At 43.2% G+C, this 26,089-nt stretch overlaps 1 protein-coding gene across 1 annotated transcript in view; it reads left to right on the top strand.

Moving 5' to 3' along the window:
• Positions 1 to 2,939: 2,939 nt before the first annotated feature.
• Positions 2,940 to 26,089, top strand: part of chrm2a (cholinergic receptor, muscarinic 2a) — an 85,170-nt gene continuing 62,020 nt past the window's right edge. Inside the window, exon 1 of the mRNA XM_080756857.1 lies at positions 2,940 to 3,075. The gene's annotated coding sequence lies outside the window, so the exon portion shown is untranslated. The remainder of the gene's footprint in view (positions 3,076 to 26,089) is intronic.

Genomic DNA, 26,089 nt, shown 5'->3' with positions numbered 1-26,089 from the left:
GGCTGCACACTCATAGCCACGATGCTGATTATTTATTAACAAGAATCCAACGTTTCAACCTATAGGGTCTTCCTCGGGGAATGGTAAAGCTGTTCATAATAATGTGTTTTGATTTTCCCAAGGTGCACACATCTTTTCATATCTAATAATATTTTATATTGCACATGCACATGCACATGCATAATATGTTTTCATGTTGAGTAGTCGTGTACATTCCTCCATATGTCCTTACTTCTACAAGTAGCACTAGTCTGGGCCAGACTAGTATGTGCTACTTGTAGAAGCTAGCCAGACTGTCTGGCACGTTGACGGCACTGCCCACCAGCTGCTCAAAGCCCCAGAAGATCAAAGGAACGGCCAGAAATGGCCGGAAATGCTGAATGGGCTTGTGACCGGCTCGCGTCAACTTGTCGCGTGCCTGTATCTGACACCAGGAGGCTGAGCAGGACACTGACCAGGACATTGACCAGGATATTGACCAGAATACTGACACCAGGATAATACTGACCAGGATACTGACACCATGATACTACAATTTAGTCATTTAGCAGACGCTTAAAACCCATCCCCCACCAGGATTAATGTGTTTATTTATCGCACATTGTGAAGCTGGTTTTCCCCCTGGGTGCCATACGTTTGATACTGACACCAGGAGGATACTGACCATGATAAGGATATTGACCAGGATACCGACACCAGGATATTGACACCAGTATACAGACGAGAATACTTGGCTTGTCAAACCGTTCATGCATGGTTTTGCAGTAGGCCTAATGTAGTTATCACAAAAGTAAACTCTCTTTAATGCATAAGGAAATGTCCATGAGATGTCATTTACTAGTTGAGGCAAGCTGATATGAAGTCTGTCTCAAGACCCAGCCCACTCGGCCTTTCCTTTGTGGTTGAATTTGTTCTGAGGCTGGGTAAGCCTAGCTTGGCATTGTCAGACTCATTATGTGGGACCAGAGGAACTTGTGAGTGACTCCACGTGATCAGTCTGGCAATGCCAGGCAATTAGGCAATATTACACAAGAGGGTGTGCTTTACTGTCATTAATGGCGCGCCTGCGTTGCTGCAGGAACGAGCCGATAGGCCAGTTCCGTAAGCAGCGCAGAAGTGCCATTAATGGCGGTAAAGCACGACCCTCAAGTGTAATATTGCGGATAGGTTTGGGAAAGTTTAGTATTTTACGATAACGGTTCCTTAACAATTCCCTCTTAACAGTCCGATTCCCTATAACGATTCCTATATGGATTCCAAATGGACCCTTACAGGACTGTAAAAAATACGTTTTGACAGTGTAACTTTCCACCCCTCACCCCCTAAAACTCTTTTAGCCGTGGCCTTTGCGCGCTTTTTTCTCTGAAACTATACGTCCGTGGTTTTGAACAAATCGTAAACCCCCCTCCACCCACCCTGCTTGGCTTTCTGATGGGTTTTTTTTGGGGGGGGGGGATGTTTGGAACCCATCCCCCCCAGGTACTGTCATGAACTGTGTACTTTTATTTGTCTTTGGTGCCACAGCAGAAGCTGCGTCAAGACCTAACTCCCAGGCACAAGATATCTATGGTCTTCCGAGAATGCGATGCCGATGAATTTAAGTCTACCTGTGTTCAGTGTTTCCTTGCTAGATTATTTATAAGTTATTATTACATTGTGCCTGTATACCTGTGAGTTGTTAATAAATACTGGACTTGATCTGCCTGCCTGCCGTGTTCTGCTTCTATGGGTCCTCACCTGACCGTGACAGGCTCAAGTCACATTGGAAAAAATCAGATTCCATGTGACTTATATGTGACCTGTCTGCATTTAGACTTAGGCCCCATTTACACTGGCAGCCAGTGATACTAATGTGAAAACTTGTTTATAAACTTGGTTATGCGGAACACGTAGCCCAAAATCCTCTCAAACAAACTGTAGCTCAGTCTCACTGCCAAACAAGGATTTATCATAATAATGAGTCATTAAGCTTGTAGGAGATGTCACCCGAGAGAGAGACAGAACGTCGTCAGGGCCAACCCAACGTGTACGAGGTGGACGCTAAGCAGGTATGTGCAATGTTCGCTCTGCTAATCAACAGGCGCCAGTCATTTGGAAGCCAGAGACCGGCGGAGGAGACACAGAATATAAACAAAGCTCTGGAGCGGTTATCTTCTAAACCAAGCTGCAGCCCGTCGGGGAATGAGTTGACTGCATGCTCGGTCAATTCAAGAAGAGAGAGCATCGGGTTTGATTCAGCTAGGTTTTGTTCTTCTTGTGCATGTATAGCTTAACGAAGTGGTGAAATAATCGGCGGCAATAAACTATTTAATCTCTAATCAGAAAACACCACCGCATGCAGTCTTTGCTGCCACGCAGGAAGATGACTGACTGTACTGACATTTATAATCTTGGTGCGTTTTGAAAACGAGTAATTGTTTTGCCATGGCTTTTGGGGCACTTTCTCTCCCATCTGGCGCTCATCAGGCGCGTCGCGCTGCGCTCTCCACGGTTCTGAAACGAGCCAATGGAATCGAAGCTCTGCAAAATTGACTGACTTGAATGGTGGTCTAATTGATTTCATTATGCACACCCCCGACCCCCCCCCCCCCCCCACACACACACACACACACACACACACACACACGCGCACACCCCCCCCACCCACACACATACACAGACCCTGTAGTATAGGCTATATATAAATATATGCACCTTGCCTTGTGTGCCTTAAATGAATATAACCTACAAATTAATTTTAATATTAATATCCATTTTAGCGCTTTCTCTCCCGCCTTTTAATTTGTTCTGTCCCCCTATACCCCCCCCTCCCTCGCGCGCGCGCGCGCACACACACACACACACACACACACACACACACACACACACACACACGGGCTCTCCTCCCGCCCCATTCTCTTTTCAGTCGAGGAGCTTGCTCGCCTCTCCAACCACCAATGCCTGAGTCCATCAGCATGTCCTCAGACGTGCAGCTGTGTGATGAAGCGGACCGACTGACAGGGAAGGAAGAAGAAGACGACGCTGGAACGAAACCTGATGCCGCCAGAAAAGACCATGGCAGCTTGAAGCACGCAGGTAAACGGAATATATCAACAACTGTTGCGTAAAGTGCATGTTGTTTTTCTCCTATGGTGCCATTTTTTTCCCTTTTGAACTCGATGCACCTTTTGCGGAGATGTTCCATTGCGTAAAAAAGCCTAATGTGCATAACTGAAGTAGGAAAGATGTGTTGTTATCAACACGTTTCAGTCAGTTAAAAAAAATAGGAAAAAAAACCTTTATCCGATATATGAAAACTTTACTTTACGCGGAAGACGGTTCAAATTTAGCATTTTTTTAATCCCCAGCCAACGTTTGGCTGTGACACTCACTGCTTTATTGAAATAAAGCAATATAAATAGCCTGCAATAAATATCTGTGTTGGTTTAGACAACGAGAAAGACAAATGTTGCGTTCCAGCATGTTGTGCCATAATGCCATGGCGCAGGCTATTATTCTATGGAATGAGCGCGCCGCAGACCGTATAACTTTGTATTATTGTATTAATTCAGGGACCCCTGAAGGTTATACAGCTGTTTGAAATGTTGTCTGCCGAATTTCTCACCAAAGGTCGTACAAATAGTCAAGTACAGAGTAGACTACACCGCGGCTATACGCCAGGAGAAGTTTTATATTCAACAGCAAATGCGCGTCGCAGACGTTGTCTTCCAGGAAATTATTTCTGCGTAGAAAACCTGTTATTAGGAAATTATTTTCTATAATACGACCTTAAGTGTAGGCTATAGTTTGTCAAAGGTTGTTGTTTGTTAACAACTGAAGCTATATACCAGCACGATTTGGATCGGTGTGGAACAGTGTTTATCCATAACGTGAGGAGGACGCAAAACACTCTACATGTATTTGACGTGAAGCGTTTGTCTCCACCGCGAGAACATGTTCCATTCCGCTGAATGTCTCACCGTGGAGAATGCCTTGAGGACGATGTTACCTCAGAATGTGACCAGCACACTATCTCGATGTTCCATGTGATACCCGTTAAAACGTCTCATCTGTAATCTGTTAAACGTTATACTCAGTGTGATCTATTCTGATCGTAACTACGTGTCTGGCTGTGCGCTTAGCTGTGCGCGCCTTTACGCACGGAGGGTCTGCTGTGCGCGCGGTGGGTGCATGGTTCCCCCGCGCAGAACCTCCCCAACAATGTCACCGCTGCAGAGCGAGGTGTTGTTGACTAAAAGAAGGAACCTCTCTTGTGGTCCATGCGCATATCGTATTTCAATGGGCCAATGGATAATTATAGCCTCTATACAGTTAATTTCACGTGTTCTCACAATGTGGACCAGTTGGCCAAATTGAAGTTGTCAATCAAGAAGAGTGGTTGAATGAGCTGATGAGAAAAAACGAGAAAAGAGACTGTTTTCCCCGGAGCAGGCTGGGCTGAAACGCCATAGCACATAAGTGAAAATAATAATGAAGACACATGAGAACAGCTGATTGGGCATAATAGGTATTCACTTTGCTTAATTGGCTTTTGTGTGAGTGCTCTGGTTTGACCTTGATTAAGACTCGGCATGACATTAAGTTGTTGTATGTTACTGTGGTTTATTATGGGGGTATAGAGGTTGATGCTGCTAGCCTGCTAGTAGTTTGTCACAGTGTCATCATGCATTCTTCTTGCACATGCAAATGTCTCGGAAATGTCATTTACAGTGGTTTCTTAGCAAGAAAGGACTGACCTTGCTTGGGTATTGCTTCATGGAGTGCCTTCAGTTATATGCTAAAACCATTCAAGTCCAATACGCAAGTCCACAGGAGTTAATTATATGGTTTCATTTTCTTCCACATTGTGGACTTCTCTAGTGATTAATTTGTCATTTGATGGGTTTTTCATTCTGTGCAATCCCACCGAGCTCTTCCCCGACTATTGATAATAACATTACAGATGCAGATGTAACAGAGATTACATTAGAGATGCAGATATTGCAGTGTCACTTGCAGAGCTGCTGATGGATTTGACCATGGCGGCGTGCATCGATTGGAAAATGTTCTCTGCATGCGCAACTATATAGCTATTATGTATAGATATTGGAATGTGGGTTAATGCAGATTAGAGTAGAACGAAAATGTATGTGTGTGTGTGTGTGTGTGTGTGTGTGTGTGTGTGTGTGTGTGTGTGTGTGTGTGTGTGTGATTCTATTACTATACTTGTGAGGGCCAAAAGTGCCCACAAGTATAGTAGAACTTGCAAAATAAGCAAAAAAAAAGCTTATTCTGTCTTGAGAGATTAGGGCAGGAGTTATTATTGGGGCTTTAAGCCCTATATAAAATGGAATTTATTACATTTCCATAGTAAAATGTCCTCACAAGTACAGTAATACCAGTGTGTGTGTGTGTGTGTGTGTGTGTGTGTGTGTGTGTGTGTGTGTGTGTGCACGCGTGCACATGCGTGCATGCGTGTTTAAAGAATGTACGTTAGTCATTGAAAGAATGAGATCATGAGCATGTGATTATGTTTATGTAGGCTAGTGGTGGTGATATGTGTGGGCATCAATTAACTAGGAAAGATGGAAATAGCATCCAATTCCCAGTCCTTCTGAATTAAGTGCTGATGTTGTCTCGGTGCATCTACGGTCCGTAATGGCTCCTGTGATGAGTACCACACACACAAGCAGGTGGTCCACATTATGGCCGTTGTATGTATCACTCACCTCAAATGTTCAAATAATTTGACGGCTATTGCCAAGTACTTGTAAACCGTAATGTGCATGCATTGATGTTATGACGCTCATCACTCCTGAAGTGAGAATGCACACACTGTTTTATGAGAGAGAGAGAGAGAGAGAGAGAGAGGGAGGGGGAGGGAGAGAGATGGAGAGAGGGAGAGAGAGGGAGGGGGAGGGAGGGGGAAGGAGAGAAAGAGGGAGAGGGGAGCGAGAGAGGGGGGAGGGAGGGGGGAGACAGAGAGAGAGAAAGAGAGACAGAGACAGAGGGTGCCGGTGACAGACAACCAGACTTATGTCAACAGTCCTATCTTCCACAAATCTGTGTTTGTGTTAGAAGTGCAACCAAGTTAGAGAGAGTTTTAGGACATTCCATTGACACAAACCTCTCATTCATGCAGCACGGCACAGTTCACATCATGGAAGTGATAGAATGCACATGCATGTTGCAGATATAGGTCTAATTATCATGCTTTCAACCGCAGCACGCACGCATGCACGCACGCACGCACGCACGCACGCACACACACACGCTCCCACCGCCATTTGCACTGAGCTGCTCCTCATTTTCATTTTCCATCCTTTTATACACACTTATTTGTTATATTCTCATGGTGATTCAACGTTGTTTTTGTCTTCATATGGATACGCTGGAGGCAGCGGTGGTGGAGGAAGGTGGTCTAATTGAGCACAGACGCAGTGGTGGAAAGTACATTTACTTAAGTACTGTACTCAAGTACAATTTTCGGGTATTTGTACTTTACTTGAATATTTCCAATTTCCAGTACTTTTTACTTTACTTTATTTGAAAACTAGAGTTACTAGTTACTTTGTAGACTTTTATTATTATGACAAAACGTACATTAACCACTTCAGCCGGCCATTTGAAAACAAGCCGATCTACAAGCCGACAATGTGTCGTGATGCGACGCATTGTGAGCTTGTAGATCGGATATTTTAAAAATATTGGTATACGTTTGAAAATGAACATTTGAAATGGGACATTCCGCATAGTGAGTGCTTTCTACTTTTGGTACTTTAAGTACATTTAGATACCAATACCTTTGTACTTTTACTCAAGTACATTTTGAATTCCTGACTTTTACTTAGTAACTTAGTTCTACATTGCAGTATGGATACTTTTACTTAGGTAAAACAATTGAGTACTTTTTCCACCACTGGCACAAACGGAAGCAGCAGCAGTGCTGAAGTGTTGCAACGTTCTAGAAGATAGGATTGTTATTAGTGCAGTTTGAGGTTTCCGTTCCTCAAACGGCGCACACACGCACACGCACAGTGCTTTTGGCAATAATCTGTGCAAATGACTGAAATTATAAAGGTCTGTTGACACAGTGCAGGCCAGGCTTGTGTAGACATATTAAGCCAGTCTAAGTACTCCACACCACATCACATCACATGAAATATATTTGCTCAGGCAATATCGTTCGTTATTGACTGCCGCCGCCCGTTGATTTCTAGTTGCTGACATATGGTGCACCGTTAAAATCAGGCTGTCAATCCCTGCCTGAGAATGAGTGTTCTCTCCACAGGACAATTGCTTACCGCACCCAGTAGATGGCCTATATGTACTTATCAGATTCTGATGCGCTCGCCTCGCAGTGCTTACAATATAAAGTGTCACTAAACCGCCACACTGAATGGCATTGATTGGAACAGATTGGGGGGAGAGGATGGCTCCTCGTTAAAGATCATTATCTAGCAGGGAGAGAGAGAGAGAGAGAGAGAGAGAGAGACAGAGAGACAGACAGAGTTAGACTAAACAAACCAATGTAATTGCATTTGTAACAAAGACTCTGAATCAATGGTCTAAGCAGTGCTCACAGAGGCTGGTTCAACCGCATTGCATCTGCATATTTCATCAGCATGCAAATGGATGGCGGGCACACTGTAATTGGTCATAAAATACAATGCTGTAAAGCTGCTTCAACTAGTCCACATAGCCGTATGAAATATCAGCCTATATATAAACGTACAGTTTAGGGAAGAGTGTCCGTGCACAGCAACATCCGGAGAGTGGACTTTCCAATTTTACATTCTCAAAACATCCTGAGAGTGGACTACTGGACTTTCCAATTTTACATTATCAGAGTTAAATTATGCATAGGCTTGTGAGAGTAAATACCACTGTAGACCGTAGAGGTATAGGACAAGAGAAAGTGTGCACCGATATAACTTCAAGGAAGTTAGGAAATTAATAATTGGTGTGAAGTTGAAGTGGGTCAGTCTCCCAAAGGAGGTCACCATGGCGATACTGCAAGATCTGTTGATAATCATCGCAATATAGCCCTGAATATTGTTCACTTCAAATTACTGCTCTGCCATTCTCTCTCCCCTCACTTCCTTTTTTTCTCTGCTGAATGAACAGGCTACGATATATCTTTAGTGATGCCTTTGTGGTTTCACAGAATGACACTCTTTGGTTGGAATCAAGCTGGCTCTCACTTCACGTTGTTCTCGGGCTAGATGTCAGCCGCCTTGAGATCGGAGAGACTGATTTTCTCTGCTTTACGGCATTGTTTGCACAATCTCCCCCCTTTTTGTAGAGTACAAGTCAAGAGCACAATACATTCTAAGTTGTCCTATGAAATTATGAACCGCAGCAGTTTTGTGACTTGCGGCGACAGCTGCAGGAGCAGTTGTAGTACTATCTTGGATGTCTCTCGAGATGGAGATTCCTGCCATTGTGCTCGACTTCCAAGACATGGCTTCCAAAATAAAAAGCCTTAGGTGATTCCAAGTCCTGCCACTCATCCCTGCAATAACGCTGGCTGCTGCTGTTGCCCATGGTTAATTGTGCTAAGCCCCGGCACCATATAAATCCAGCTTGCTGCTTCAAGCTCTGGCTCCTTCATTATCATTGGCTCCATAAAACATTCAGCGTGGCTCGTTGCTCCCGTCAGACAGGAAAGGGACATTGTAATTGCCAGCAGGCCTAATTCCTCCATGATGGGTTATTGCAAGACACATGACATTACAATGCCACGCGGCTTTGCTATTTCTCTAACCTCAAGTGCATGTACAATACATGTATGCACACACACGCGCGGACGGTGTGCTGGTATTTTTAAAACAATTTTGTGGTGGTGTGGTGGGATTGATAGGATGGTATTTATGGAAGGGTGATTATTTTCTCTCATCCCTAATTTCATAGCGTAAATTCAGCTTGGTTGGGGGGGGGGGGGGGGGGGGGGGGGATGAAGGCTGGCGTGTGGGTGTTTTACCGAAAGGTGTTACTTCATTTGGGCGCTGTGGGCACTATCGAGCAATTAGGCAGCAAAAAGAGGGCCTGCAGACAGTATTGTGGGGCAGAAATCTATACGTCTCTTAAAAAGTCTCGGACCTGAGTTCGGTTCAGTTCAGTGGCTTTTCCTTCCTGTGGACTGCTGGCATGATTGAATACGCCTTAAATCATTCAGAGGCACTAACAGGCCCAGGGGGACTGTCTGAACATATTTAAAGCAAGGGAGGAAAGCTCCAAATGTGCCCGCTCATCAAAAGGACATGCATGCATGTCCTCTGATATGGCCAATTGTGAAATATCATAAGCGGAGTTAGAGAATTGATTGATTTTAGAAGAATTACCCTAATTAATATAGATGGTAATTTACTCTCCCACAAGGCCGGTATAAAAATGTCAGTCAGTTAATCCTCTTAACATTAACAGTAAGTAACCATAGCCATCCTATATTAATTTAAAAGGGATCCAGACAGCCTACCATATTATTGTTCACTTTGACACAGACATAACCATGAGGTCCCACTGCAGATATACACCCAAATATGGCATTTGTCATGCTGACAGTGTGACAGCATTAGATCAGACCCAAACAAACCACGTCGTCTGACAAAAAGACAATCATCAGACAAAAAAATAAATAATTACACCCGTGTAAAGTGAGGGGCGATCTTATCATCGTACATCATCAGACATCATCTCATTCCGGCCAATCAGAATCTGCGTCCTCACGTTCGTCTTCAATGTCTGCGTTTACACAAACACTCAAAATTGTCCGTTCATTGTCGGGATTTAATGCTTGTGTAGGACAAGGTTTGTGCACATACACCAAAAGCTGGACATAGCAGTAATAAAAACATTCAGGTGTACGACTGTAAGTTAATTAACGTCTTAATTAGAGTGCCCATCTGGCTAGCCTCGCTTTAAGCCAAAAATGTGGGTACAAGGACATAACGAGACAAACGAGGTGTTGCTGTCAATCCACAATGCCAACATGTCATTCTTGAGGGGCGCTATAGCCCCTCCATCAGTTGCAAGCACACAGTAAAGCAGTGGTTCCCAAACTCTTTCATGTCAAATTCACACTAATTAGCCTGCAGAGCCCCATTTGAAGAGATATCCAAAAAGAGAATATTTCTTTATGGCTCTAGCAGTGATTCTCAACCCATTTAATTTCAAGGACCCCCAGTTTGACATGAATTATGCTATGGACCATTTAATGGCATTTCTATCTAGTCTGAGACCCCAGTTTATATTGTAAAATCAATGTTAACTTAACTCTGAGAGTGTACATATGTTGCCATTTGTACACTCTCAGAGTTACAGACCCATTAAAGGGTCCATTTGGTTCCAAACTATCATTTAGTTGGGGACCCCCTGGAACTCCCTCAAGGACCCCAGGGGGTACCTATACCCCACATTTGAGAACCACTGCAGTAAAGGCGCTGTGGTCATTTATCCACTTGTAACTCGGAGTACTGTGCAATGTAACCGAATGGACCAATAGGAGTACTGTGCAATGTAACCGAATGGACCAATAGGAGTACTGTGCAATGTAACCGAATGAACCAATAGGAGTACTGTGCAATGTAACCGAATGGACCAATAACGGAGTACTGTGCAATGTAACCGAATGGACCGATAGTTGGTTACATTTGTGCACTCCCGGTGTTAAATCAACACGGATGATTTCACTGTGCTCTGTCCGTCCCGCTAGCCATCACCCCCCCAGAACATTGCTGTGCTACCTTGAAGATGACAAAGTAGTTAGTCTGCACACGGTATTAACCTCCCTCTGTTAAGACCGGTGCACGGCTGTAGAGCACAGAGTCGGTAACGATGGAAGTTGGGGATCCATGGCCCACGCGGCTATGCAATACCCATTGTCAGAGTACTTGTTCCGTTCCACCCATCTGTCTGTGTCCCTTTTATACCCATATGTGGAGTTCTGTGTCAGGCATGCTCAAATATTGAGTGTTGTGATGTCAGTCTAGTCTGGATCTGCAACAAGTACAACAAAACATGTTTGTTTCAGTTTGGGAAATTAATCGGCTTTTGTCGGCTTTTACTGTCAACCAGTTGACATTTAAAAAGGAGTACAGGGAAATGAAGCTAATCTTGTGAAATCAGGCGTTCCACTATACCCATGCACCAACAACACCATAAGGCTGGGGATATACAGTGTAATCTGTTAGGCTTTCTCAAAGCAAAGTAGGCCAATTTTAATTGAATATGCAAAGGAAATGTGCATCAGAGATGCAAATATTCAACATTAATGACTTAGCCTTTCTCCGTGACATTTTGTACATGCAACTGTTATTGCTAAGTGTTTCTTGGGCCCATATGTTTTATCCACTGCCATCATTCAAGATGGTGCTGTGCTGCAAACAGAAAGGGCAAAGGCATGACTGATTGCTATTTCCAATGAAGAACATAAATACATTATGTGCCATTATTCACATATTTCAAAGTATATAAAACATAACGCAAAATGTGCGCCAGGGATGATATATGGAAGGAATCATTTTGAGAGGACAAAATTAAGGCCTATCGATTCTTTGATAATATATCTATGGTTTAAAATGACTCTCATGTGGAATGCTTCATAGGTTACCTGGCTGAACATTGCCAAGAGAGATAATTGAACTACTGTATGTTCATTTTAAATTGAAATACATACCTCTGGGGGGCATGGTATAAAGATGTCCTGATTAATTTCATTCCGGCAAAAGCCTTTTACAGCGTGGCCACTTGAAACCACTACAGTATGGCCCTTCTAGCCAGAGGCAGCCATTTAATGTCAAATCAAACTTTTAATGGAATACCCTTTTCAAAGGTTCTAAAGTTTCAGAAATTGGTTTTATTCACAGCAAAATCTTCATTTACCTCAGTGTCCATTTACCTCAGTGTCCATTTCTACACTCCGTTAATGAAAACGCAGGACTTTTACTGCGGTTCCTAGCTTTCCGCTTAAATAACTACAGCTGAAAGAAAATAAGTGTGTAAAACCAGTCAGTAAATTGCCCCAAACTTTCCTCCTATAGTATAATTGCCTTTTTCACATTCCCCCGGCGTCGGGCTGTGAAAGTCAATCCATGAAATCAAAGACGAATCAGAGCAGCCAAAGCAAGACTATGCTATGGACACCAGGCAGGCTAAATGTTGTGTATAGGCCTACACGCTCCACAGATAAAACTAAACCCTTGACACTGATGCATATCAAATCACAGGTAAACATTCCCGTTTGTCTGAGGTGGATGGGGGTGGGGGACCTGCATGCTGAGATGGGGAGGATGCAGTCGCGTGACTGACAATCATGGGCTGTTATTGGACCCTGTGAGAACACTCGCGTTACGGTTTGTGCATGAGCAAGTGAGGACCCGTTTATTAGCTTGTGTATAACTTGGCTCGCCCTCTGTTACTTTCCTTGTCTCGGGGAGCAGTAAACTCTGGCTTCCTTTTATGTGGTCAGCACGTTCAATTTATTATGGCTGTCCACACTGTCTTTCTAAAAGTAAACGTGAGACAGAGTCCAGATAATGGCAGTAAATACTGCAGCGTAGTTCGATGGCATTTTGGTGCGCAAGCTCTCTTTCATTTTATATTTCCCAGAAACACAAGTGTCCTGGATTTCAGAGCTTGGTTTTATCAGTTGAGTATGCAGACACGCCACAGCACAAGCACAGCACATGCATGCCGAGTCGCACAGGAAACCGGGTCATGAGATACTTCCAAAAGATAAACATGACCGGGTTATTGTGGAGAGTGGAGACAAAGTGTTGTGTGAGATTACGTGTACACTTCACAAGCTCAACGTGACCAAGTCATTTCAGACCTAGCTTCCCCTCGGCAGACCTGGCTATTGACCATATTCAGACCGCTGCCATCTTGCCAGCAAGGTGCTATCTAGGTGCAACTTCCCATAGACAGCCCATTCATCCAGACAGAAAAGTCCTATCTAATTGTATTAAACAACGTCAAACTCACCAACATTGCAGCTGTATATGGAAAGCTTGAATTATCCTCTTTCAATCTGTAAAGTTTTTGTTTCATAAAAATCCACCGTAGACAATTATGAGCTACTTATGAGTTTGGCCTGACTCACACCTGCACAACAGATTGATGTATAGCTGATGCATGAGACTTGTTTACTGATGCAAGCTCGCAATGCATTTCCAATGGGAGTCACATGGTTTGACACAACATTTATGTTGTATGAGGGGGAGGGGGGCAGTCGAAAAACACAGCCGAAAGCCGCACAACAAAAATGTTGTGTCAAACCATGTTACTTCCATTGGAAATGCATTGGGGCGGACATGACACTTACCCTTTGTTTAGGCTACATCTAGCATGCATCAATGTTGTATGGTAGATCGAAAGGTGTGAGTGAAGCCTTTGGGTGTGCTCGTTGGATAATCACTCAACTACCCTGTTTTGAATTTGCATAATAATAATAAAATAATGCAGGAGGCAGCAGGAGGTTGCTTTACTAAAAACAACTTTCTGGCAAGATGGCAGCGGTCTGAATGACCTGACATTCCGTCCCGAGGGTTTGTGTAACTGGTTCCAGGTGAATGATTTGACATTTGGCGGGAAATGCCAACATGTGTTTGTGTCTGTGTAGTATATGTACCGTACACAGTAACATTCTCGGTGTTAATGTATCCATTCATAACTCTCAGAAATGGCACAAATGTAACCGCAATTTGTGCACACGACCAGAGTCAGAGTAGTCAGACCAACCCTGAGGATTTTACAGTGCACGTATACCTGCACACACAGAGGAACTCATTGCAGGGTTTATTTTTTTCAGATGGATTTTGCACGGGATCAATGGGGAAAGTTCTCTCGCCTTTTGTATTAAGATTCTGCTCAGTTCTTCTATTCTCTTTGGCCTACCGTTGAGTCACCCCACTGTGTCGGAACATGAAGTCCACATCTGAAATGTTATTTGACCTGACAGAGATGGGACCGCGGAGGGAGCCAAGAGGATATGGCGTGCCAATGGAACACAAACAGACACCTCACTTTACGTCCACACTCTTGACAGGCCACTCAAGAAAAAGCGGTCCCCAAAAGAGGGAGTAATAGACTTCCAAGGAAAGCAGAGGTGTGTTACGGCATGATAAATGTCAAGCACCTTGGCAGGAGTTAAGGGAGAAACCCCACTGACTGACCATGGAATATAGAAATGAACTTCAGCACAGCCTTGTAGAAAGAATATAAAGCATTCATAGAATATCAATTTATTTTCCAACGCGTATACTGTAGGCCCTGCAATGCATGTGCTCGTTTAAAACAAAGCACACAACCCAGCAGGACAATATCAAAGCTGCGAGAAGATTGTTATGCTGCTGAACCCTGTTCCGTTTGTCAATCAGACGAATAGCAGACAAGGTCACCCCCCCCCCCCCCCCCCCCCCCCCATTACACACTAGTCTCTACCAGTGCGATCAATAGGCTATCTCACCGCATAGCCAATGATGGAGGTCTCATTCCCATGTACGCTGGTACTGGGGAGTACAAGAGAGGTTTTCACTGTGTTGAATGAGACGGGTGTACGTCGCTTCCCGCAAATCCATAAATACATTGTTCAATATATGGTCTTTTTGTTTATTGTAAAGTTGGAGTAGACAATTACTTAGTCGCCAATATGAATATTCCTCCCGCTGCTTGCCACTGATGTTGTTGTACTCTAGCTGCTCACTTGCCAGTGAGGAGCCCCCACCGGGAGGACATAACTCCTCCATCCTATACTCCTCCCATTCAACAGGTGCCGCCCAGGCCATAGGAACACGGCCAATTGTGTTCGTATAGACTTGAGCATGGATATATATATATATATATATATATATATATATATATATATAAAATAGATGCCTCAGACATGTGTTTCCAGCGTATACTACAGCGTAGTAAATGGAGAGGACTCGTCGCCCAATGTTCCAATAGGAACGGGACGAACTGAGTCTAAGTCTAAGTAAGTCTACAGCGTAGACTATACTTCCGCAAAAGCTTGCCTCCATGTTGCCTACTCTCGAGATACACACGCCCCAGAGCCAAAGGAGGCATCTATATCTTTCTATTTCTATGGACTTGAGAACTACTTTTAAAATGACCAGCTCAACAAAAATTGATTATCCCATTGCTGAACCTGAGGGGGGCAAACGCACTTGGAATGGGAAATAGTGGGGGGGAGAGCCTTCCTCCCATTCTGTATGGAACATTTTTCTATAACTGTATAATACTACTGGCGCCTGTGCACAACACTCTTGAAAACAAAACATTGCATCGTACTTATAACTCAGAAGTGTTTCTCATCAATGGGAGATATGACACTAAGGGCTCCATTTTTGTCTCATCTTTCTAAAGCCATGGGGATTTAGGAGTGGGGAAAGGGTGTTCCCCACTAAAGTTGGTATTTTGGTTACCTGTCTAAATCCCTTAAACACCTCTGTTACCCGTTATATTATGCATAGGTGTGGTTTGGGCGTTACAATAATGAAACAGTCACCAGTCCACGTGCCATTGCCTTTAATAGATCCCTTATCCGTTGCCCGTTAGTGCTATATTGCTTCATAGCCTTACAGTCTATAGCCCATGGAAGAGTGTTGCGTTGCGATTTTTGTTTATAAATAAGTTTTAATATTTTAATTATAATTATTTAGGGGCATGTCATGTGTTCTACCTGCACAGCCTTTGGGATCTGATCAAAATCTACCTTTTGGGCTCCCCTGGTAGTACAGATAGATGCTTATGCCGGATAGTCCGATACAAACACCTAGACTCTGCGGTGGTGGAATTTTTATTCTGTACAAGACAATAGTCCACAAATTGTTAGGTCAGTGTTAGGGCCGATTCATACTCCTATTTTAGAGCCGAATAGAAGTCGGTTCGGCGCTGTAGAGCCTACAATGTGAAGTCATTTGAGGTTCGGGGGGACGGGTACCGTCCTAAAGTCGTCTCTTCGGTGCTACTGGAAATTTCTGACGAGCCAAAATCATTTCGGCACTACAGCGCCGAAACAGCGGTAAAATAGGAGTATGAATCAGCCCTTAGGGTAGGGTTTAAGTCATTCTTGACAGCCATGAGGGCTTCTTGAGGTCCCATTTTTCATTTGCCAATAAAGCATGAATTTTTTCACCATCGATCTATATTTCTAATCTTTAAAAATGTATATGAATATTAATCTATACCTTCAAACAAGGAAAGCAGAGGTGTGCAGAGTTGAGCTGCATGACTGTGTTTCAGCCCACGTTACAGTGCCATTTCTGGCACCCTCTGGTGGATAAATATGCAGACAATGATTATCATGAGATAAATTTCTAAATATCATGAGATTTTAGTCCACTAAATCTATAGTTGATTTTGTCAACTAAAATGCGTTTTGGCAGGCCTTGATGCCGTTGTAATGCCTGACTTTACACTTGGTTGCACTCTGAAAATAGCAGACTTACAAGCTTACAACACAACCCATTGTGAGCTTGTAGATCGGCTACATGTAGTATATTTAGTCTTAGTTTTAGTCATTGTAGCTTTGTTTTTATTTCGTTATTTATTTACTATCGTCAGTTAAATAAGGTGGTCGCCGAACATTTTTCGTCATAGCTTTAGTTGTAGCTTTAATCAACACTGACATACACATACTGACTTTTTTTCCTGCGCAACTAATACACTTTTCTGTGGCAGTGAGTGATTGTAAGAGATATTCCGCAAGTGGTTCCACAAACACTTGTAGATCTGCTTTCCCAGTTTTGAAAAATAGTTTGCCTAGGCCCTGTTAGTTGTATGTAATTTGTTTTGTTTTACTGTTTACATGTACAATAATGATTGTGACATGTATCTGTGTTGGGAGCCCCTCGAAAACGAGATGGTCCATCTCAAGGGGTCTTTTCCTAATAAAGAAACTTGAATCATCATACAATGACATGACCGAAATAGGCATGGCGAGGTTGAAAGTGGGATAGTATTGATCCATTTCCTGAGAAATAATACAAGGTTTCTGCCCGACAATGACAATACTCATCAGTCTCTCGCAGTCAAGACGGCAAATCCCTGCGGAGAGACTCTGGTCATACGAGTTGAAGCATAGCGATGATTCCTCGGTTCAACAGAATCGCTATGGCGTTATGACTAACCATCTCATCAGGTATCGCCTTACCTTCCTATATTTAATGCAAAAGGGAACTAAATCCGCATCCCTCCTCTCTGAGTTAATTGTGAATCACAACGTCACTTAACAGCCGACTCTGGAACTATCCCCCCCGGGAGTCAGTGGCCGGCTCGCTCCAATTATCTATCGCCTGGTGATTTATTGGTCCAGTTTCTCCCGTTCCATGTCCGAGCTATACACAGTAGAACACGGAGTGTCAACATCATGGGGGACCCTTACGGGAACTCTGTTGGTCAAATTTAGCCTCCTGTAACTAAGTACATTTACTCAGGTACTGTACTTAAGTACAATTTTGAGGTATTTGTACTTTACTTGAGTATTTCCAATTCCCGATCTACATCCACTACATCTCAGAGCCAATTGTTTTTACTTTTAATCCACTACAATTATTTGAAATCTTTAGTTACTAGTTACTTAATTTAATTTTGACTAGAAAACATACATTAACCCACTTCAGCCCTACATACGTACATTCTTACATCTTCAGACGCCAATACTTTTGTAGTTATATAGATTTTGAAATTCCAGACTTTTACTTGTGTAACAGAGTATTTCTACGTTGCAGTATTGATACTTTTACTTAGGTAAAACATTTGAGTAGCCTCCTCCATTCAAACGCCCTCATTCTCGGGGCCACTTCATCAACTCCCCTTATCCCCCATCCCCAGTCCTCTAATAATTCCTAGCTCTCCATCTCTCCCCTGTTCTCCATCTATAATCTTCGGAGCAGTAATGGTCTTTTTTTTTTCTTGCTTTTTTTTGGCCATGCTGCTCAATAATGAAGCCCGTGCCCCACAGAAAGCCTATGTTAATGTTAGCTGTTGGATTGCCTTTAAGGCACCCAGCAGTGACAAATGAGTGTGCCAGGCTGAACCAGCCTGCATGGCGCAGTAACTACTTATATCGTGGATGTCGGGAACTCAAACCATGTTGTTTTTCACTTTTTATGCTTCTTGGTTTTAATTATTTTTTTCTGCTCATCAATTAATTCCACACTTCATCATAACATGGTAGCGTTGCACGAAAGTAAGTTCAGTCAGGACAACTCATGAATGGAATTAGTTGCTGCGAGAGTGAGGTCTAGCCAACACCAACTCGGGATTCCTGGATCACACCACAATTTCCTATCCCACATCAGGTTCTTGAGCTCTGCAGTGTTGTCAGCCAAGCTGTTGCGCTTCTTTCCCCTCCTGGCTTTTCTCTGGGTTGGCTCCCATAGGGTCAATTTACTTGCCTCAAGCAAGATGAGCAGTGCAAACATCCAGTTTAAATAGCCGGCATGAAGATGGAATGTGTGTGATTGGATGAAGTGAATCGTGTGAGTGAGAACATGATGCTGGGGCTGCCCAATGAACGGCCGCCGGCAACGGCACTGAGTTTCCTGAATGAACTTACTCTGCGCATGTCTGTGAAATGGTCCATCCGGTTTCATTTTACACTCTCAAGACTTAAAGATCTATAAGGGTCCATTTGGTTACCAACTCTCCATCTATTAGCTGGGGACCACCTCCACCTGGCACCCCTTCAAGGACCACTGGTTGAAAACCACTGCACTAGATCCATCCGTGGACTCACGATTTGGGGATAAGAGAGAGAATGCAGATGTACTCGCAAGAGACAGCAGCACAAAGGGGGGGGGTCGTTAAAATGCTCATATAATACCAAGGCATTTTGGGGGACACATCCACGCTCGGCAGGGCAGTACAGTCCGTTAATAAACGGCAAAGTAAAGCCAGTTCCCCTGCAAGTATTGGCCCATCCGTCTTGTTGTCAACAGCATTGACAACATGTCCGCCCGCTGCTGCTCTGCTCACGTTGACCTCCTTTAACCTCCACGGCCCAGGCTGACAGGCCCCGATGAGCTCTGTTCCTGGAAGAGATCGAGGCGTGCGTGGCGTGCGTGTTTCTTGTTTTTTCCCCCCGCTGTGGCAGATAGTGACCCGTGCTGACGTACATGAGCAGCCAGACAGGAGGAGTTTCCCCAGGCCGGGCCTGCTTGAATCCTCCTTCACGCTTGGCTGTCAGTCTCCAATGTGGAGCCCGCTGATGTGGGAAGCCACGCATGCATCGCATGCCAGCCTTCCATCACCGGGCTAGCCACCATTACATCCAGCAGTCCCACTGGTGCATTGCACACAGGCCATAATCGCATTGCGATGTGCCAGGCATTGCTTAGCGGTATATGCCATGTGTGTAGCGTTCAGAGAAGCAATACATTCTCAGATTATTAATTTAACGGTAATGTCACATTATGTAGAAATATTCTTTTACTAGTAAATGTTCTTCATCGATTTACAAAGGTTAAAGTAATCATTATGCCCATCAAAGGAAAAAAGCTGAGGTTAGTGTCATTGTGTTTTGTGTATAATAACTGATGATCAGTTTGATTGCAGAAAAGGACACCAGGCGTCTTATTGGTGTTCTTGATGCTGACTTGATTCTGACTCTTGGTTTTGTCCCGATTTGGTGAGCCCACGGTGGTGGTTGTTCCTACTAGCTGTGGAAGGGTAATGGAATAATAAAATGGAAGATAGGCGGCGCATGCTCATTCCGCAGCAACTCAACGCCCAGGAAAGTTCCATCCGTCATGCAAAAGATCATCTCCACCCTGTCTCTCTTTGAAGTGATGGCTTGGATTTGGTGAGGCAAGATGGGTTCCTCTTCTGCACAATTTTCTCCACGGAGAAAATGACAGTACGAAAAGGTTTGGGGCGTCGTATAGCTGCTTATTGGAAAAAATGCATCAAAGTCCATATGCATGCGGGACGCCAAATGTTACGAGACCAGGTGTGTAAAGAAGCCGGCCAAGTCAATCAATTTCCAATTAAGCCTTGCTCCTCCATCATCCATAATTCTTTCTCACATCCAAGTGGCTTTTTAATCTCCTCATACAGGATGTGCGCTTCACCCTTGCACCCCATGATGAAATATGTCAATGAGCAGCAAGATAATTCATTAGAGGAGTCAATGTGGCTGATGAATGCCGCTATGATTTTTACATTTGACAAATATACTTTTCGGTTTAATTTAATCAATGTGTTTAAATCAGACTGTCAGTGGTGCCCAACTCAGCTAAATTGCGAGTGAATCCCACTCAAAAACTCCGGAGATTTACATGGCCTTCTTCCATTAGCCAACATGAATAATTCATTACTCAATCGCTCTCACATAAACCCAAGCAACTCTCTAATCCACGCCAATATCTGCCTGTCTGTAAATAGAATGGGTGTCCGCTCCAGACTCATACGACGGAATTAGCTGTGACAATGCATTCAATCTTTCAGTTTTTTAGGTTCCTGGCCATAGTAAGATTAGCTTCAAAATGAAAAGAGACACTTTATTCAGTGACAAGGGCATGCGTGATGAGATGGTCTTATCTTTTTGGCATGTTTGGCGAGGGTGGACCGGCGCCAACACACATTACAAGTCCCATAGGGAAATATGCCAGCGTGGTTTTCTAAGTAAAGGCTGTCAATGTGTCCAGTATAAACAGTGTGATGGAACATGTCATGTGTCTGCCCATCAACACCCCCGACACAGGGATTGGTTGATTGATGTATAGCCATTCCTTCCTGCTGTAGCTCCAATGCCCTTCCTCGGAACCCCAAATGCACCCACCTAACCCCAACCTGTCAGCCTCCTAAGTTATGACATCATAAGGCACCTCCATTGTTTTGAAATGAAGGCACATCAATTCCGCAAGCTCCACTGCCCAGCGGATGATTTGTGAGTGTCATTATCCCTCGAAATCACTCCGGAAAAATGTCTGCAGTGTGAAGATCAAGCCCAGGGTGGGAGGGGGACTAGTTTCTTGGTTGTGAATGTTATCACTATAAGAGAGCACTCGCCCCTTTCATTATAGGGTGAAATCCAAAATGTCACTCGTTCCTCCGAAGACAGCAATGTTTTAAGGACGTTGTCATATCTACATGAAAGAGCCTGGTCGTAAACTGCCAGCCCGGTGGTCTCACCGACAGAGAGAGTGCAGAGTCCATTTATGTTTTGTTGAATAGCCATGTTGTATGACAAGAGCAATGATTTCCAACGGAACATTACTTGCAATTAACCGCACTAGTACGAACGCATGCCTCTTCGGTTATGCAATACACAACATGGTATACATTACCCACTGTCAAGAGTCCCGTCTATGACGCCAGTACGAGATGAACCCTATAGTCTAGAAACCCATGCTGACATAATTATGTCCGGCATAGATAACAGATCTAGAAGCTTAGTTATGGCAAGAATATAGTGTGTAGACTAAAGCTTAAACAGGAGGGTATTTGTCTTACAACAAAGTATAATGGGGAGAGAGAGAGAGAGAGAGAGAGAGAGAGAGAGAGAGAGAGAGAGAGAGAGAATGACAAACATAGTTATGAAATCAGCATGAAGGTCCTATGCGTGTCTTTTTCCACCAGCATTGAGAACTGTGTGAATGTGAATGTCATCCAGCTGACAGTGGAACTTTTTCATTCCCATGCTTGACTAACTCATTATAAATCCATTTCAACCACAGAACATGCCCATGTAGGCCTATTTGTTAAACTGAGTCTGAGAGAAATATAAACTGCTGACTATTCAAAATGATAATTTCAAACTTAACCACAATGAATATTTAATGCATGCCGCGGCCTGCTTAGCAGCAAAGTGGAAGATTTCTCTAAACCTGCCCAAACATCGACAGGAAACATGCAGGTTGTTGGTTTTTAACCAAATCAATCAAGCCTCGCTGTGCAGCCTAACATATGTGTCTTTTAAAGTTCGGAAAATAGCATTGCCGCATGCTTTCAGGAAACCACTTGCCTCGACACAATACGCAGCCAAATGCACAAGTTATCAGTGAAGTGCAGAAGTGAATGGGCCTCTTCAACTTCACCGCCATTGAAGGATTAATTTATTTTTTCCCCGACAACGTCGCGCTATTCTGCAGGGTTGAGATAAAACGAAACTCTCTCACACACACAAAAACCTGTGAATTAATTCCATATAGCAGTGCCTTGGTGTTAATCTGGAGAAGCGCCTCCCGATCTGCCCGAGGGTACTTACGATTCAGAGGGGATCTTTATCACTTGAACATCATCTACTGTAAATCATAAAAATCTATTTATTTATTTATTTGCCTCATTCATGAAGTCGTGAAGCTGCTAAGTGACACTAATGCTGACGAACTTGAGATGAAATGTGGTCTTTATTCAAAATCTTCCCAACGGAAGGAAATGAAATAACTTAAAGACGCCACGTCTGTACAAGTGAGCTGTCCTAATCCTGCAATGGCATCATAGGCATTAGGAGGAGCCTATAGCAACTCTCCTAAACTCGATGCTCCAATATAAGACAAAAGTCTGGGGCCACGTCTGCTTCAGATTAGCATTCCATCAGCAATGAGAAAGATGGCCACCTCTGCTAACCCCTAACATGCATTTCGAGGGGGCAGCAGTTGTACAAGGTGTAGCGGCCACTTGGGAATCGAAAGGATCCCTGGTTCCCCAAGGTTCAAGTCTACTTTAGTAACTGTACAAGATGTGTCCTTGAAAAAGACATAGGGCTCCATTTTCGTCACCGCTAAACCCCCTTATCCCTAAACTTCTTTGACTTTTTTTTTTTACTATTTTGAAAAACATTTTTGAATAGTTCAACTAGCCAATCTACATTGACACATTGTGAGCTTGTAGACTGGCTATTTTACTATTCAAAAATGTTTAGCAAAATAGTAAAAAAAGGGCAAAGAAGTTTAGGGATAAGAGGTTTAGCGGTGACGGAAATGGAGCCCACAGGGGTAAGGGGTGGTGCAAGATATAGGGCCCTTAATCCCGATCTGTTCCCAATGAGCAGGTTGGTGTCTTGCATGGTTTTCTCTGCTCTCTGTCTGTGAATGAGAGAATGTGATGCCCATTGTAAAGTGCCATATACTGTACATGCATGCACCATTTTATTTCTGTGACAGATTTCCCTCAGTCATAATATCCTCTGCTGTGCAACATCTTGTAAATGGAGAATTCAATTAACTGAATATGTCTCCTGCAAAAGAGTCTTAAATTCAATTCACAGGATTATTGTGCCAGCTTTAAACCACTCTCAAACTGGTGTCCCTATTCTTCATTTATTTTCAAACATTTCCAACAATTTAAAATGCATTCAAAAATCCTCTAAATCAGCAAAGGTAGCAGATCTACAAGCTCACGACACGTTTAAAGCTACATTGTATAGCATTCTATAGTGTTTATAGTTTCGATGTACAGATATTCTACTGTTAGACGGATGATAGGTTCTTGGTTTTCTTATGATCCTAGATGACTATTTCAATACTGTACATTTGATGTATTACCCTGTGTTGTTCTTGCTTACTGTAAGTGCCTCGCGTCTGCTAAATGCCTAAATTGTAAAGCACTTTCACAACAGGAGGGTTGCATCCAGACACTATGGTGAATTGGTACAGTCTGGAGGTAGATTCAACTCAAATCAATATTGCTTTCGCGTACGTGGCTTCCCAGATAAAGCGAGATTAAAGAAAAGAAGAATAAAAGGAGAAAAACAAGATTCATGTCAGCCAGCACAATCACGATTAGTGTCAGATCAACGGGGTGCAAAATAATTAAATGTGATTGCATTGTGAGGGATTCCGAGGAGCTTCTGTGGAGCGAACCTTTGTGATCCATACCAAATCTTTTATTACAGTATGTCTCATCACCCCCTTGGTCCCAGGTTAACCCCTATCTCCAAGCAACACTGCCCTGAACTCTGAGCTCAAATCTTTTCATCCCTGTGTAAATTCTAAGCTCTGAAGTAGTCAAAAGGCTTCCGTTGAATACAGGCTTAGCAGAGGAAAAGAATAGTTTTCAATAGCATGCGTGTATTCCAAGAGGACAACGCACGTTGAATAAATAGATTGGTTTGACACAGTGTAAAAAGAATACTGTATAAAGCCTACAGTACATGGTAGACGTTTGATATTGAGAAAGATCCCTGTGACTGAAATGTAAAGCTTTTTTAATCTCCCCTCCTAACTTTTCCCCACCCCGTCACTAAACCCAATCAGTTGTTCATGTGGGAGGGTGTACTGTAGAGTGTAGACAAACGCATGTCTCTTCAATACACACTTCTTTTCACCATGAGGAGTTTCACTGGGGGCCTGCATGCAAAGTAAAACACTTTTTCCCCTGTCTGTCTGTCCGTCCGTCCGTCCGACTGACTCCGTACAGCTAATCTCGGACACAGCATGACATTTTACACCGACACCCCCAGAAAACATCTTTGAAACACACCACCCTCTGTAAGGGTTTTTGGGTGGTGCAGTTCCATACCTGAAGGTAATACAGCCTGACAGGATGCTCTAGATGGTGTTGTTGTAGAACAACATACACACCAAATACATGGTGTATGTGTCCCACTTGACAATGTCTACACCAAGGAATTTGAAGTCACTGACCCTTTCCACTGCAACACAATCAATGAAGATAGGGGCGTGCTCTCTCCCCGGCCTCTTGTAGCCCATGATAATTTCCTTGTTCTTGTTGACATTGAGAGCAAGGTTCTTCTCCTGACCATGATACTGACATGATACTGACACGATACTTAGATTACTGAGCATGACCAGATACTGACCATGATATTGGCCAAATACTGATACAGAAATTATACTGATATGATAATGACCGTGATACTGACCATGATACCGACCATGAAACTGACATGACACCGACCATGATACTGACATTTTATCAACAAAACCTAACTTCAGAGTTTTGCAGATTTTGTCAGTCGACACATTTTCAGCTTTCATGTTAGTGGAAGGATGTGCTGCTACTGTAACTCTTAAAACAAACTGTGTCCATTTCACAAACATTTATAATTAGTGACTTTTCATATTAGGTGGAGGCCTTCCCTGCTGTATATCACTTTAGATTACAGTACGTTAAGCCGGAGAGGAATTGAACGACAAACCATCACCATTCACCACAGATACATTTATAAGTGGCTTCCTTCGGAGCAGCTTTGCCTCAGTTGCCCTAGCAAGCCACAGCCAACTAGGAGAGCTTAGTGCGGAGGATTTGGAGCTCATTGTGCCAATTTGCTTATACGGTAGCTAAAGAAGTGATAACTAATTAAAATGCAGTAGTAACATTATGCAGTTGTTTATTCTGTTCGGAGAGGGGCTGACGCAGTCTGGTGTCCAATAATGTCTTTTCTCAACACAGCGCCAATACAAGATAGTATATTTAACCTCTCCATCAATGACTCCAATATAGGCTTCTAAAAGATTCTCCCGTTAGGTCCAAAGTGTTGTTAGGAGTCGGACCAGGGCAGATTTAAGCAGCGTCAATCTGGAAAAATCCTGAATTTGAATATAACTCAAAGGATGTACAAATGAATAAATTAACGCTGAGGAATTTACTGTGCAAGTGAAAAGTCCAAGTGCACTGATTCGTCTCATTACCATAACAGCGTTACATTCAAAAGTTAATGAACTCCATTTATTTATTTATTTATTTACACTAAAACGTTACCATTTGCATTTGCTCTCAGCTTAATATTATGATTGGATTTTTCATTGTCGAAGAATAATATACTTTAGTTTAAAATCATAAATAAAACATAACTCTACAACTGGCAGTGGCAAAATGTGGGGAAACCCATTTGACGACAAATGCTGTATTGATTGGCACTGATTGATGTTTACCGACTCATTACCATGAACATACGGAGAGCGCTTACGATGACTTGTGATGGATAGTGTCTGAATCCTCCGCATCGTTAAGTCTAATTGACAGCCTCCATTGGGACTAAGTCAAGAATGATAGCAGACATGGACTCCACCTGAACTGAACTGAGAAAAGACAGTTGTATTGGGTTTGCAAAAAAACAACAACACACACCTTGCAAAACCTGCTACAGAAAATCCCTTGATGTTGTCCCTAATTAGCGTGATTAGCTGGAAGGGGC

This window comes from Protomyctophum bolini (assembly GCF_963924005.1).
Source record: "Protomyctophum bolini genome assembly, chromosome: 23".
NCBI lineage: Eukaryota > Metazoa > Chordata > Actinopteri > Myctophiformes > Myctophidae > Protomyctophum > Protomyctophum bolini.
The sequence above is the reverse complement of the archived record's forward strand: the minus strand, read 5'-3'. Positions and strand labels throughout refer to the sequence as shown.